Source organism: Elephas maximus, chromosome X, assembly GCF_024166365.1.
Source record: "Elephas maximus indicus isolate mEleMax1 chromosome X, mEleMax1 primary haplotype, whole genome shotgun sequence".
NCBI classification, from domain to species: domain Eukaryota; kingdom Metazoa; phylum Chordata; class Mammalia; order Proboscidea; family Elephantidae; genus Elephas; species Elephas maximus.
In genome coordinates this window covers 178954922-178967288 of record NC_064846.1, presented here as the reverse complement: position 1 = coordinate 178967288, position 12367 = coordinate 178954922, and the positions used below count along the sequence as shown (strand labels likewise).

Sequence of the window (12367 nt, the reverse complement as noted above, 5' to 3'; positions counted from 1 at the left end):
CCCCATGTGTGTCAGAGCAAAACTGTGCCCCACAGGGTTTTGTGTGTGTCTGTGTGTGTGTGCTTTCTTACAAGAGATAAAAAGAAAGGGAAGCATGCAGAGAGTTGGGGACCTCGAACCACCAAGAAAGCAGTACTGGGAGCAGAGCGTGTCCTTGGGACCCGGGGTCCCTGCGCCTAAGAAGCTCCTCGACCAGGGGGAGATTGACGAGAAAGACCTTCCTTCAGATCTGACAGTGAGAGGAAGCCTTCCCCTGGAGCTGACACCCTGAATTTGGACTTTTAGCCTACTTTACTGTGAGAGAATAAACCTCTCTTTGTTAAAGCCATCCACTGGTATGTCGGTTACAGCAGCGCTAGATGACTAAGACACCTGTGACGACATTTTGGAGCCCTGGTGGTACAGTGGTTAAGAGCTCAGCTGCTAACCAAAAGGTCGGCAGTTGGAATCCACCAGCCGCTCCTTGGAAGCTCTATGGGACAGTTTTACTGTGTCCTATAGAGCTGTTGTGAGCCAGAAACAACTCAACGGCCACAGGTTTTGGTTTTTGGTGAGGATATTGGGTCCAGCCGGATAATCCAGGATAATCTCCCTGTTTTAAAGTCACCTGATTAGCAAATTTAATTCCATCTGCAGGTTTACTTCCGTTTTGCCATGGAACCTTGGGTATTCACAGTTTCTGGGAATGAGGACATCTATGGGGGTGTGGCCATTATTTTACATACCAGGAGTTGTTGGGGCAACCTCTGCAAACGGCCTGCGACTGGGGGCCTGTCAGCACAGAACCTTGTGTCATCTCTCCCATCTATGGTCCCCCTTCCTGTCAACCACATCCTCAGAGTCCTCTACCTACCCCACCTCCACGTCCTCACCTACCCACTCAATTCCTGCACTGCTGTTTCACCAAAAACACTCTAAACCATGTTGCTGAGGGCCTTCCAGCAGACATTTCTCAGTCCTCCTCCATATCCGGAGCCCTGGTGCCACAGTGGTTAAGAGCTTGGCTGCTAACCAAAAGGATGGCTGTTCAAATCCAGCCATGGCTCGTTGGAAACCCTATGGGGCATTTCTACTGTCCTATGGAGTCGCTATGAGTCAGAATCAACTTGACGGCATCAGGTCTCCATATCCTGGGCCCTGAGGAGCCTTCAACACCCTGGGTCACTTCCTCCTGCACATACTATGCACTTGGCTACCAAGATGCCACCCTCTTGATTTTTCTCCTGCTAACAACTGCTCCTTTGCAGACTGTTTTGCAAACTCTGGAAATGGACGCTCTGGCTGCAGTTCCTGGCCCTGCCACTTACCGCCTCTGTGACCTTCGGCAGTGCTCTGAAATGCTCAGCGCCTTAGTTTTCTCATCTGTGAAATGGTTGTGATGGTGGGCCCCACCTTGCAGGGCTGGTATGAGAGTTGACTGGGTTCATATGCATACATTAACAGAACAGTGCCTGGCTCCTTGCAGGTGTTAGTGGTTGTTCATTATTATCTTTTTCTGGCTGGAAAAGTCCTGCTTCTCCATCAAGACATGAGCTGCAGTGTTGTTACCCAATTAGGGTCCGTACCCTGGATCATTCGAGCCAATGAACTGTACTCCAAGTCAGAAAGAGGGAGAAAGTTTATTAAGGAGATGTATACATCAACGGGGACCCGGCAGCAACACAGACTGTCTCCATGGAGTCCTCAAGAGCAATTATACATTAGGGCTTATATAGAATTTTATAAGGCTTAAAAGTGTCTTTGTAGTCCACGGATGGCCTGGCTGGAGGAGTTATTCATTACAAAATAGTGACAAAAAGCTCTTTAGATTATAGATATACATATCAGATACCTGGGATCTGATTTTCCTGTGGGGGCTTGTAAGTCACAGGTAGTTGGACAGAACAAAACAAAGTTGTTTGCATCAGAGCAAACAAAGAACAAAGTCATCAACATTAGGTCAAAACAAAGTCATTAACAGGTATGTGAAGGAGGGGGCAGTCCGAGCAAGAAGAACTTACAGGGTCATCATGGTGTTAGTTATGTCAAGCTCTCAGTCGCCCATTTTGAAAAAGGAGAAAACATGCTGGGGAGTATTGAGGTCACAGTGTCTCCTCCTCCAGTATGGCTTCTCCAAACCCCAGGCTCCGTTCATACCCGATGCCACATCCAAGCCAATTTTAACCAATCGACTATTTGCTTAATGTCTGTCTTCCCATCTTGACTGGGAATTCCATGAGGGCAAGGGCTAGCCTCTCTGGTACTTGACTGTGTCTGGAGTCCTGGCATATTGAAGAACTGAGTGATTGCACGCTGAGTCAACATGGCGTCTGTGTCTGGGTGTGTAAATGTGCCTACATGTGTGTGTGCAGGTATGCAGACGGGTGTGTGCCCAGATAAAGGGGCATAGTCCCACGTGCATCCCTTTATTTCCTTAAATATTTATTGAGCACCTACTGTGTACTGGGCATGGGGGATTCAGCACCAGCAGAAGAAAGCTGGCAATAAGCTTCTTGTGTCTCTACCTTCCTCTGTTGAAGATGAGCCTCCATTCACCATAAAAACTGTGACATTTGGCACAAATAATTCTTCCTAAAAAAGTTATTATTCCTCAGGGAGCATCTGGCTCACTTGGCATAACATACTTTATAAAGAAAATGTTCCACATTCTACTTTGGTGAGTAGCGTCTGAGGTCTTAAAAGCCTGTGAGCGGCCATCTAGGAAAATCCACTGGTCTCACCCCCTTTGGGAGCAGGAAAGAATGTAGAACACTAAAGATACAAGGGAAAGATTAGTTCAAAGGACTAATGGACCAGAACTACCACAGCCTCCACCAGTCCGAATCTGAGTCCAGTATAACTAGATGGTGCCCGGCTACCAAGACCGACTGCTCTGACAGGGGTCACAATACACAGTTGTGGACAGAGCTGGAGAAAAATGTAGAACAAAATCCTAACTCACAAAAAAAGACCAGACTTACTGGCCTGACAGAGACTGGAGAAACCCTGAGAGTATGGCCCCCAGACACCCTTTTAGTTCAGTAATGAAGTCACTCCTGAGATTCACCCTTCAGCCAAAGATTGGAAAGGCCCATAAAACAAAATGAGACTAAAGGGGCACACCAGCCTAGGGGCAGGGGTGGAAGGCAGGAGGGAAAAGGAAAGCTGGTAATTGGGAACGATATGCCGTGGGGTTGGCAACCAATGTCACAAAACAATCTGTGTATTAATTGTTTAATCAGAAACTGGTTTGCTCTGTAAAGCTTCATCTAAAGTACGATTAAAAAAGGCGGGGGGGGGGGAGAAAAGATTATTCCTGCATTATACGAAAAACCATTGCTGTGGATTCGATTCTGACTCATAGGAACCCTACAGGACAGAGTAGAACTGTCCCCATAGGGTTTCCAAGGAGCAGCTGGTGGATTCGAACTGCCAATCTTTTGGTGAGCAGCCGAGTGCTTCACCACTGTGCCACAAGGGCTCCTCCTGTGCTATAATGTCCAAGAAAACCGTATGGAACAGTTCTACTCTTTTAACACATGGGGTCACCATGAGTCAGTATTGACTTGATGGCAACAAGCTTAGTTGGTTTTTTTGTTTTTTAAATAAAGTCACAATTTTTCCATGAAGGTTTTCAGTAATAAAACCAAAATTATTTTTGAAGGTTTAGTACCATTTCAAGTTTATTCTTGCATCCCCGAGATTCTTTCAAGGTTGGTAATTATTTGGTTTTGTATTCATTTTCACACTTGGCTATTGTTTTGCACTCAAGACGTGTCTTAAGAGCACCTGATGGGTGAATGTGCACGCACATTTTGAAGCCTGTAGGTTCACACCTGTGTGCCCTCAGAGAAGACTCGCTCCAGGGACCCTCACCACTTCCGGGCCACCAGGAGCGCGCCAACACGCTGAGGGCTGGGGACTCTAGGAGGCGCTCAGGCGGGGCGCGAAGAGACACCGGCCTGGGCCTGGGTTTGGTTTGGGTTTGACCACTGAAGGGGATTGGACTTGGCCAACCAGGAATAACTGTGGAGGGTGATTCGGCCTTCCCGTCCGCGATCCCCTATGGACCCAGTTGTTGGTCGCAGGGCTTCAAAGTGGTTTTGCCCGGTTCGGTCAGGCCCGAGGAAGTGTCCCTGAAAGAAATTTGAATTTTTTTAAATTAGCGTGAACTGGAAAGATAGCGGGAACGGGAAAAATTACAGGTCTGAACCCTTCTAGAAACTTATTAACTTCTCTCTTGGACAACAAGGGCAGCGCATCCATTGCATAGCAACCACATCTCTTGCCCTGGATTTTGAGCACAGTCTCAAGCCATGTTGCCCTGTTCATAGATGGCGGCGCCCCGCTCAGAGATGGCGGCGCCCCGCTCAAAGATGGCGGCTAACGGTGCTGCTTTGAATGTCGCTCAATCCTGCCAGTAACCCAATCTCACGCATCAGGCTCCTGAAAGGGCTCACGACGCCTCTTCCAAGTCTCCCATTCCAGGGCTTCGATGTGTGATTTTTCCCATTCCCCGTACAAAGCCGAATCTGCCAAATGGTAAAACTTTGGGTCTCTTCCTGTTTCCCTTTGTCAGCCAGGACTGAGCCGGTTTGAACCAGTTGGAAGCCCGGGTTGGCGGCTCTGCCTGCAGAGGCTTTTAAGTTGCATTCCGGCGTTTTGGGCTGGGCCGGGCTAAACGGGGCGGGGTAGACAGGGCGCCCGACACCCACGTGGCCCCGAATGTCACATGTGCCTGCAGAAAACGTTTCTAAATCCCCTCCCAGAGTGGGAATCAAGGCAGGATCCTGGGCCAGCCAGGAACGCCTGGGGTGGGGACACTGAGCCTGGTTGCAGCCCCTCGTGGGGCCTGGTTAACAAATGTGCTCTTAAATTTTTTTTTTCCTAGTCTCTCTCTAAAGAGAGGGACCATCCAGGAGGCCCAGAGGCCCAAGGAGGGTTCCCCAGCCTAGTTCGGGTCCCATGCGCAGCCCAGTGGCTTGATGCACCTCCCAAATGCCTTACAAAGTCTCCATGCAGAGGAGTTGACCTCCGGAGCTGACCAGGGAAGTCTGGGCAAAAGAGGCCCCAGCCTGTCAACCACCCCTTGTTTGACGTGGATTACTACGTGGAAACTCAGGATCTTACTTGGCATTACTCCTATTGGCCAATAAAGGAGAGACCGAGGTGAGAGAACGAAAAGACACCTTTATTTCTTTTTACAAGGAAATGGTGCTTACTGTTGCCAAGGCTACTGGCCAAGGGCGGGCAGGCAGGCTACTTTTTTTTTTTTTAATTGTACTTTAAGTGAAAGTTTATAAATCAAGTCAGTCTCCCATACAAAACCTTGTATACACCTGGCTATATACTTCTAATTGCTCTCCCCCTAATGAGACAGCACACTCCGTCTCTCCACCCTGTGTTTCCGTGCCCATTCAGCCAGCTTCTGTCCTCCTCGGACTTCTCATCTCCCCTCCAGATAGAAGCTGCCCAGATAGTCTCCTGTGTCTTGATCCAAGAAGCCCACTCCTCAGCAGTATCATTTTCTGTCTTGTAGTCCAACCCAATCCCTGTCTGAAGAGTTGGCTTCGAGAATGGTTCTTGTCTTGGCTTAACAGAAGGTCTGGGGACCATGACCTCCCGGGTCCCTCTGGTCTCAGTCAGACCATTAAGTCTGGTCTTTTTACTAGAATTTGGGGTCTGCATCCCACTGCTCTCCTGCTCCCTCAGGGGTTCTCTGTTGTGTTCCCTGTCAGGGCAGCCATTGGCTGTAGCTGGGCAGCATCTAGTTCCGGTCTCAGGCTGATAGTAGTCTTTGATTTCTGTAGCCAATTCTGACTCTTGGGCTCATACTTACTTTGTGTCTTTGATGTTTTTCTTTCTCCTTTGGTCCAGGTGGGTTGACACCAATTGCTGCATCTTAGATGGCCACTCGCTAGCGTTTAAGACCCCAGACAGAGGTAGGCTACTTTTAAAGGGGTTTACAAGTAGGGAGTTCATACATACATATTATGTCAGCAACATTTATAGTGGTACTAGTACTAGGCAGGTGCAATGGGGTTTACATACAACCTCCAAGCAAAAGCAGGATTCAAATGCAAAGCTGGGGGGGGTGGGGGGAGGTGCAAAGGAAAGGACTTTTCAATACAACACTGTGGGGGAGGAGGCCAGCTAAAGAATACAGCAGTGTGGGGGTCCTGTCTCCTAAGAACCTCTGGTGGCAGGATTGGACTGAGTCATGCTTGACCCTCACTTTGGGCCTGGTTGTTGCACATGTGCCCGTTTACAAGGTATTCAAGTTCCCCCCCAAATGGGGGGACAGCTTCCTGGGCTGGACGAGGAAGCCTGTGGAGGGTGCCAGGGACCCAGATGCTATCCCTTGTGAGCCCTGGGCATTGGGAACACCTCTGAAAAGTTTATGTCCTTCTGTAGTGGCCGAGACCAGCAGAGGCAGCTGTGAAGGCTCAAGGTCAGTGCCGTGAGCCTGTTCATTGTCCAGCATGCAACATGGCCTAACAAACACTCCTGAAAATGTTTCTAAGTCTCAATCCCGTGGCAGGGACCAGCATGGGCCAGCCTGGGAGGTTCAGGGAGGCTGCCCACACCATTCTGTGGTCCCACATAGGGCCTGGGTATGGCAGGTATCCCTGAATAATGTTGACAAGTCCAAATCCTAGTCTGGGACCAGCCCAGGCCAGACGAGGAGCCCAGGAGAAGGTGCCCTGGTTCCGGCCACAGTCCTTGTGGACCCACTTGTAGGACGAACCTCCCAAAACTGTTTCAGCGGGGAGCATAGGCCTTGGCCGGCAAGAAAGGCCTGGCCGTGGTGAAACCATGTCACTGACTGTGCCTGCCTGCCAATTTTTCTCTCTATCCAAAGGAGAGAACCAGCCTGAACCAGCCAACGGTGTCTGGGGAGTGTGTCCTGCCCAGGTCATGGCCCCAGAAGGGGCTTAGACTCAATAAGCATCTTCCCAAAACATTTCTAAGTCACCTTCTGGTAGTGGAGGCCAGCCTTGGTCAGAGAGGCCCCAGGAGGGCATCACCAGGCAGGGTCTTGATTCCATAGTTGTTAAAAGGCCTCCCCCCGAAAGTTTACTAAGCCCCGTCCAGAGGCCAGGACCAGTCGGAGTAGAACAGGGCAGCCTAAGTAGGTTGCCCCGGCCTAGCCTTGGTGCTATGTGGGGCCTATTTGATGGGTGCACCTCTTGAAAATATTTCCAAGTCTCCTTCCGGATGGGAGAACTGCGTAGTAGCCATGGAGGAGGTGCAGGGAGGCCGTGTCCCTCACTGGATCTAGTCATAGGAGGAGCCCCTAAAGTATTTGTAAGTCCCCCTTCACTGGTATGGACAGGCCAGAGCCAGCCAGGGAGGCCTAGGGCCGGTGGTCTGGTCTTAGAAGGCACCCACCAAAAATGTTTCTAATCTCCTCCAGTGGTGTGGACCAGACTGGGTGGGCCAGTGTGGCTTGAGGAGTGTGAGCAGTCCTCAGCCAACTCCCTCTTGGGCCCTGGTCACTGTATTCTTTCACTCTGAGAGGGGACACAGACCAGGCCAGGAGGGAAGCTGGGTGTGGGGGAACCAGGCCTGGTGTTGGTCCTGCTTGGGTGGCAGATTTTAAGACTCCTAACAGAAAAGTTTTCTGAGTCCTTCTCACTAGCCTGGGACTGGTCCAAGCCAGAGAGGAATGATCGTGGAGGAACCCCCTAGCCTGCCCATGGCCCTGTGTGGGACCAGATTGAGGATGTGGCTCTCAATGTTTTCTAAGCCCCCCTCCCACCTTAGGGGGAGCAGACCCAGGCCAACCAGGGAGGCCTGGAAAGATGCCCCAGGTGCACCCAATGAGCCGCTTAGGGCCTGGGCATTGGACGGACTTCCGGAAGACACTTCTAAGTTCCCCTGTGAAGGCCAGGCCTAGCCTGGCCAGCCATGGAGGCCACGGTCCTGCTTTGGGCCGTGTCTGGAGGTGCTCCCTGAGAAGGTGCCTAAGCCCCCTGCTTGGTGGGGTCTGGTCAGGTGCTGGGCACAGCCGCGTCTGAGTTTGTATCGGTTGTCACACGTGCCTCTTGAAAAAGTTTTCCAATCCCCCTCTGGAGAAGGCCACGGGCCTGGGCTGAGTAGAACACCTTAGGAGGGCTCTCCAGTCCTGCCACTGCCCCCGTGGGGCGCAGTTTCTGGATGTGACACTTACAAAATTTTTGTCTCCCTCTAGAGGAAAATACCAGTAGGAGCCCTGGTGGCACAGTGGTTAAGCATTTGGCTGCTAACCACAAGGTCAGCAGTTCAAATCCCCCAGCCACTGCTTAGAAATACTACTCTGTCCTGTGGGGTTGCTGTGAGTCGGAAGCAACTTGATGGCAATGGGTTTGGTTTTTTTGCTTGTTTATATAGGATCATAGCGAGTTCTTAACCACTACATCACCAGGGCTCCATGACCCTATATAGGATCATATATATATTTTGTTGTTGTTGAGTGCTGTCGAGTTGGTTCTGACTCATAGTGACCCTATAGGACAGAGTAGAACCATCCCATAGGGTTATCAAGGAGTGGCTAGTGGATTCAAACTGCTGACCTTTTGGTTAGCAGGCAAACTCTTAAGCACTGCGCCACCAGGGCTCCGTATATATGTATAGGGTCACATTAGCTAATGGGGTCCACATGTGACCACGGCTGAGACCAGACCATTCCCCGCACCCCCCCGGGCCTCTCCGAATGACTTAAAAAAAAAAAAAAACCAAACCTGTTGAGGAGTTGATTCCAACTCTCTCTATATATTATCGTATACATATATATATATATATAGCTCCAACAATGGGCAAAAGCTTAACAATGATTGTGGGCATGGTTCAGGAACAGCAGTGTTTTGTTCTGTTGTAGGTAGGGTCTCTATGAGTCACAACGGACCGGAGCGCAGCTAACAACAACAATATGTGGCCGTATATATGTATATAAAACCACATATATACATGTGAGTATAAACTCATTGCCATGGAGTCGATTCCTACTCCTAGCGACCCTATAGGACACAGTAGATCTGCCCCATGCGATTTCCAAGGAGCGCCTGGTGGATTCGAACTGCTGACGTTTGGGTTAGCAGCCTTGGCTCTCAACCCAAATGATACTTAGGTTTCCATACATGTGACTATATATAGTCGGAATCGGGTTTGGGTTTGAGGGGGGAGTCATCCCGAGAGGCCCAGGAGGGGGCTCTGGTCCTAGCCACAATCACACGTGGACCCCATAAGCTGATGTGTCTCCTGAAAGTGTTTCTAGGTCTCCCTCCAGAGTGGCTAGGGACGCCCCTGCAGGGCCATCTCCCGTGGGGCTTGGTAACCACCCTTGATTTCCAAAAACGTTTAAGTCCTCCTCCAGATGGGGAGACTGATGGTGATGGCCAGGGAGGGCCGTGGAGGGCGCCCCCACAGCCTCACGTGAGTCCTGGTCATCAGGGGCACCTTCCAGAAGTGCTGTCTGTGTCCCCCGCCCAGGACAGAGGCGTCCTAGACCAGCCTGTCACCCCCGACTGCTGTGGGTGGGTGCTCGTGCCCTGAGACGCCGACCGACCGGGCGGCCTCTGCGGTCCACGTCGGTCCAGGTTGTGCCGGTTGTTGGGCGCCACGTGGCGGCCACCTTTGTGTCGTCCCAGGTGCTCTGGCGGCCAAGATGTGGGGAGGGCTTTGGCCGCGAGGGATGGCAGTGAGGAAACCCTGGTGGCCTAGTGGTTAAGTGCTAAGGCTGCTACCCAAGAGGTCGGCAGTTCGAATCCGCCTTGGAGACTCTATGGGGGCAGTTCTACTCTGTCCTTAGGGTCGCTATGAGTCGGAATCAACTCGACGGCAGTGGGTTGGGTTTGGTTTGGTTTGATGGCAGTGATGCTGCCCAAGAGGGAGTCCCTTGAGAGGTCACTGCAGCTAGAGGGGAGAGCCGGCATCTGGGAATTGAGTGGCTGGCAGGAGGTCCCCTCTGCCCATAGGCAAGACTAACCACAGGCAAGATTAAGATTTACGACATATAGGAAAATCACAATCACGATCACAAAGTGGTGGACAACCACACAGTACTGGGAATCACAGCCTAACCAAGTTGACACATATTGTTTGGGGACACAGTCAAATCCATGACAACCTCCTTTTGACAACTAGGAGCCCTGGTGGCACAACGGTTAAGAGTTCGGCTGCTAACCGAAAGGTCAGCAGTTCAAAGCTGCTCCTTGGAAACCCTATGGGGCAGTTCTACTCTGTCCTACAGTGTTGCTATGAGTTGGAATCATCTCGATGGCAAAAGATTTTTTTTTTTAAACTAATATCTTCTCTTCTAAATTATTACCAATAATTAACCTGTTGTCAGTTGCCATTGAGCTGTCTCCGACTCCTGGGGACCTTACTTGGAATGCAATGAAACCTTGCTGGGTCTTGTGTCATCACGATTTATCTATGGATATGTTTGAGTCCTGTTAGTCAACATTCTTTTCTGATTCATAGGGTTTTCATTGGCTAATTTTCAAAATGCCTCTGCAGGCCTTTCTTCCCAGCCTGTCATAGTCTGGAAGCTCTGCTAAAAGCAATTCACTATGGGTGGCCCTGCTGGTATTTGAAATACCCAGAGACATAGCGTCCAGCATCACAGCGACATGCAAGCCACCACAGAATAACAAACCAATACACCGACAACAACCTGTTGCCATGGAGTAGATCACCATGACTTTATATCATGGTTCCAGTGGGTAGGTTTGAACTGTAAACCTTTACATTAGCAAGTGAGCATGAACTGTTTGCCCTACTCAGGATCCTTTTTTGAATATCAATCCTTTATCATATATGTGTTTGGGAAAGATTATGTGCTAGGTTTTGGCGTGTCTTCATTCTCTTAACACTGTGTTTTGTAGAGCAGAAGTTTTTCCTTTTCAAAAAACCATTTTGTTGTAAATACGTAGGTAATAAAACATTTTTTAATTTTAACCAAGTCCAATTTATGTGTTTCCATCATGGATAGTACTTTATGTTGTGTCTAAAAAATCGTCCCCAAACCTGGAGATCACCTAGGTTTTGTTTTAGGTTGTCTTCTTGGAGTTTTATAGTTTTACATTGGCATTTAGGTTTTTGATCCATTTTGAGTTGATGTTTGTAAAAGGTGTAAGATCTCCATCTGGATTCCCTTGTTTTACTAGAGGATGTACAAGTGTTCTAGCACATTTATTGAAAAGGCTAGTCTTCCTCCTTTCAATTGCTTTTGGTACTTATTCAAAGATCAGAAGACTCTATTTGTGTCTATTTCTGAGCTCTCTCTTCTGTTCCATTTATCTATTTGCCTTTTCTTTTGCTAATGACAGTGTCTTGCAAAATTCAATCATGCAACCTCCGGCATTGTTTCTGTCACCCAGGCCATATTTTCCAACTACCGATTCTTCTTTGTTTCCAACTTTCTCATTCCAGGCAACCAGTAATTATCAATGCATCCTGACTGCACGTTTGATCAAGTTGAGAATACAGAAATCGATAAAAATCTTCAATTTCTTCACCTTAGTGGTTGGTGCATAAATTTGAATTATAGAATCAGTCTCTGAAGAAGGACATCCTGCTTGGTGAAGTAGAGGGTGAGCAAAAAAGAGGAAGACCCTGAACGAGATGGAATGACAGAGCTGCTGTAACAATGGGATCAAGCATAACGATGATTGTGGGGATGACACAGGACCAGGCAGCGTTTTGTCCTTTTGTACGTAGGGTTGCTAGGAGTTGGAAATGACTCAGTGGCCCCTGACAACAACTTATAACATTAGACTCTATTTATGTTGGAATGTATGAATTTGTTGAGGGGAGCAGTCACTAATAATTGATGTACAGTTACATCAGGTGTCAACATTTGAGAACTGTGTGGCGATCTGAATTCTTCTGTTTTCTGTCTCATTTGATCTCTTCTATTACCTTTTCCTGTTTCTAAAAAGGACAGATGACAGACAGAACACCTGAGTTTTTGAAAAATAGGTGACTGACATGTAAAAATTCATAATTCTCCAAAATCATTCTTTTTTCTATAGGTGAACCTGTCACCTTCTGACCTCCTAGAGTTCAAGAACGTATGAGCAGCTCAGGGTGTTGGTTTGCCAGTTTGTTTGTTCAGGCCTTAGTGGTCCCATGGGTGTGAAGGGCAAAATGAAAAACCGCCATTCTGCGCTGTTTCCCACTTGTTAATACTTTTAACCCTGCCTTCACCCTTTGCTTTATGTTTTGTTGAATGTCTGGTGGGTCTTATGGAAGGAAGTGTAATTGTTTTATCACAAGGAAGTGATGGTCTGCATGAGAGTATTTCTCTAAGTTCTGCTATGTTTTCTGTTTTAGACCATAAAGAGGAACGAGACTGCAGTGGGCTGCAGTGAAACTGTGGAGAGATTATTTCTGTTTCTTGAAA

The 12367-nt window shown here is 48.8% G+C and overlaps 2 protein-coding genes across 2 annotated transcripts in view; both read left to right on the top strand.

The window, feature by feature from the left end:
* The window catches only part of LOC126068551 (zinc finger protein 91-like), a 146171-nt gene that overhangs the window by 32793 nt on the left and 101011 nt on the right, over positions 1-12367 (top strand).
* Positions 1-12367, top strand: part of LOC126068559 (zinc finger protein 124-like) — a 146149-nt gene that overhangs the window by 89220 nt on the left and 44562 nt on the right. The gene's annotated exons all lie outside the window — the stretch shown is intronic.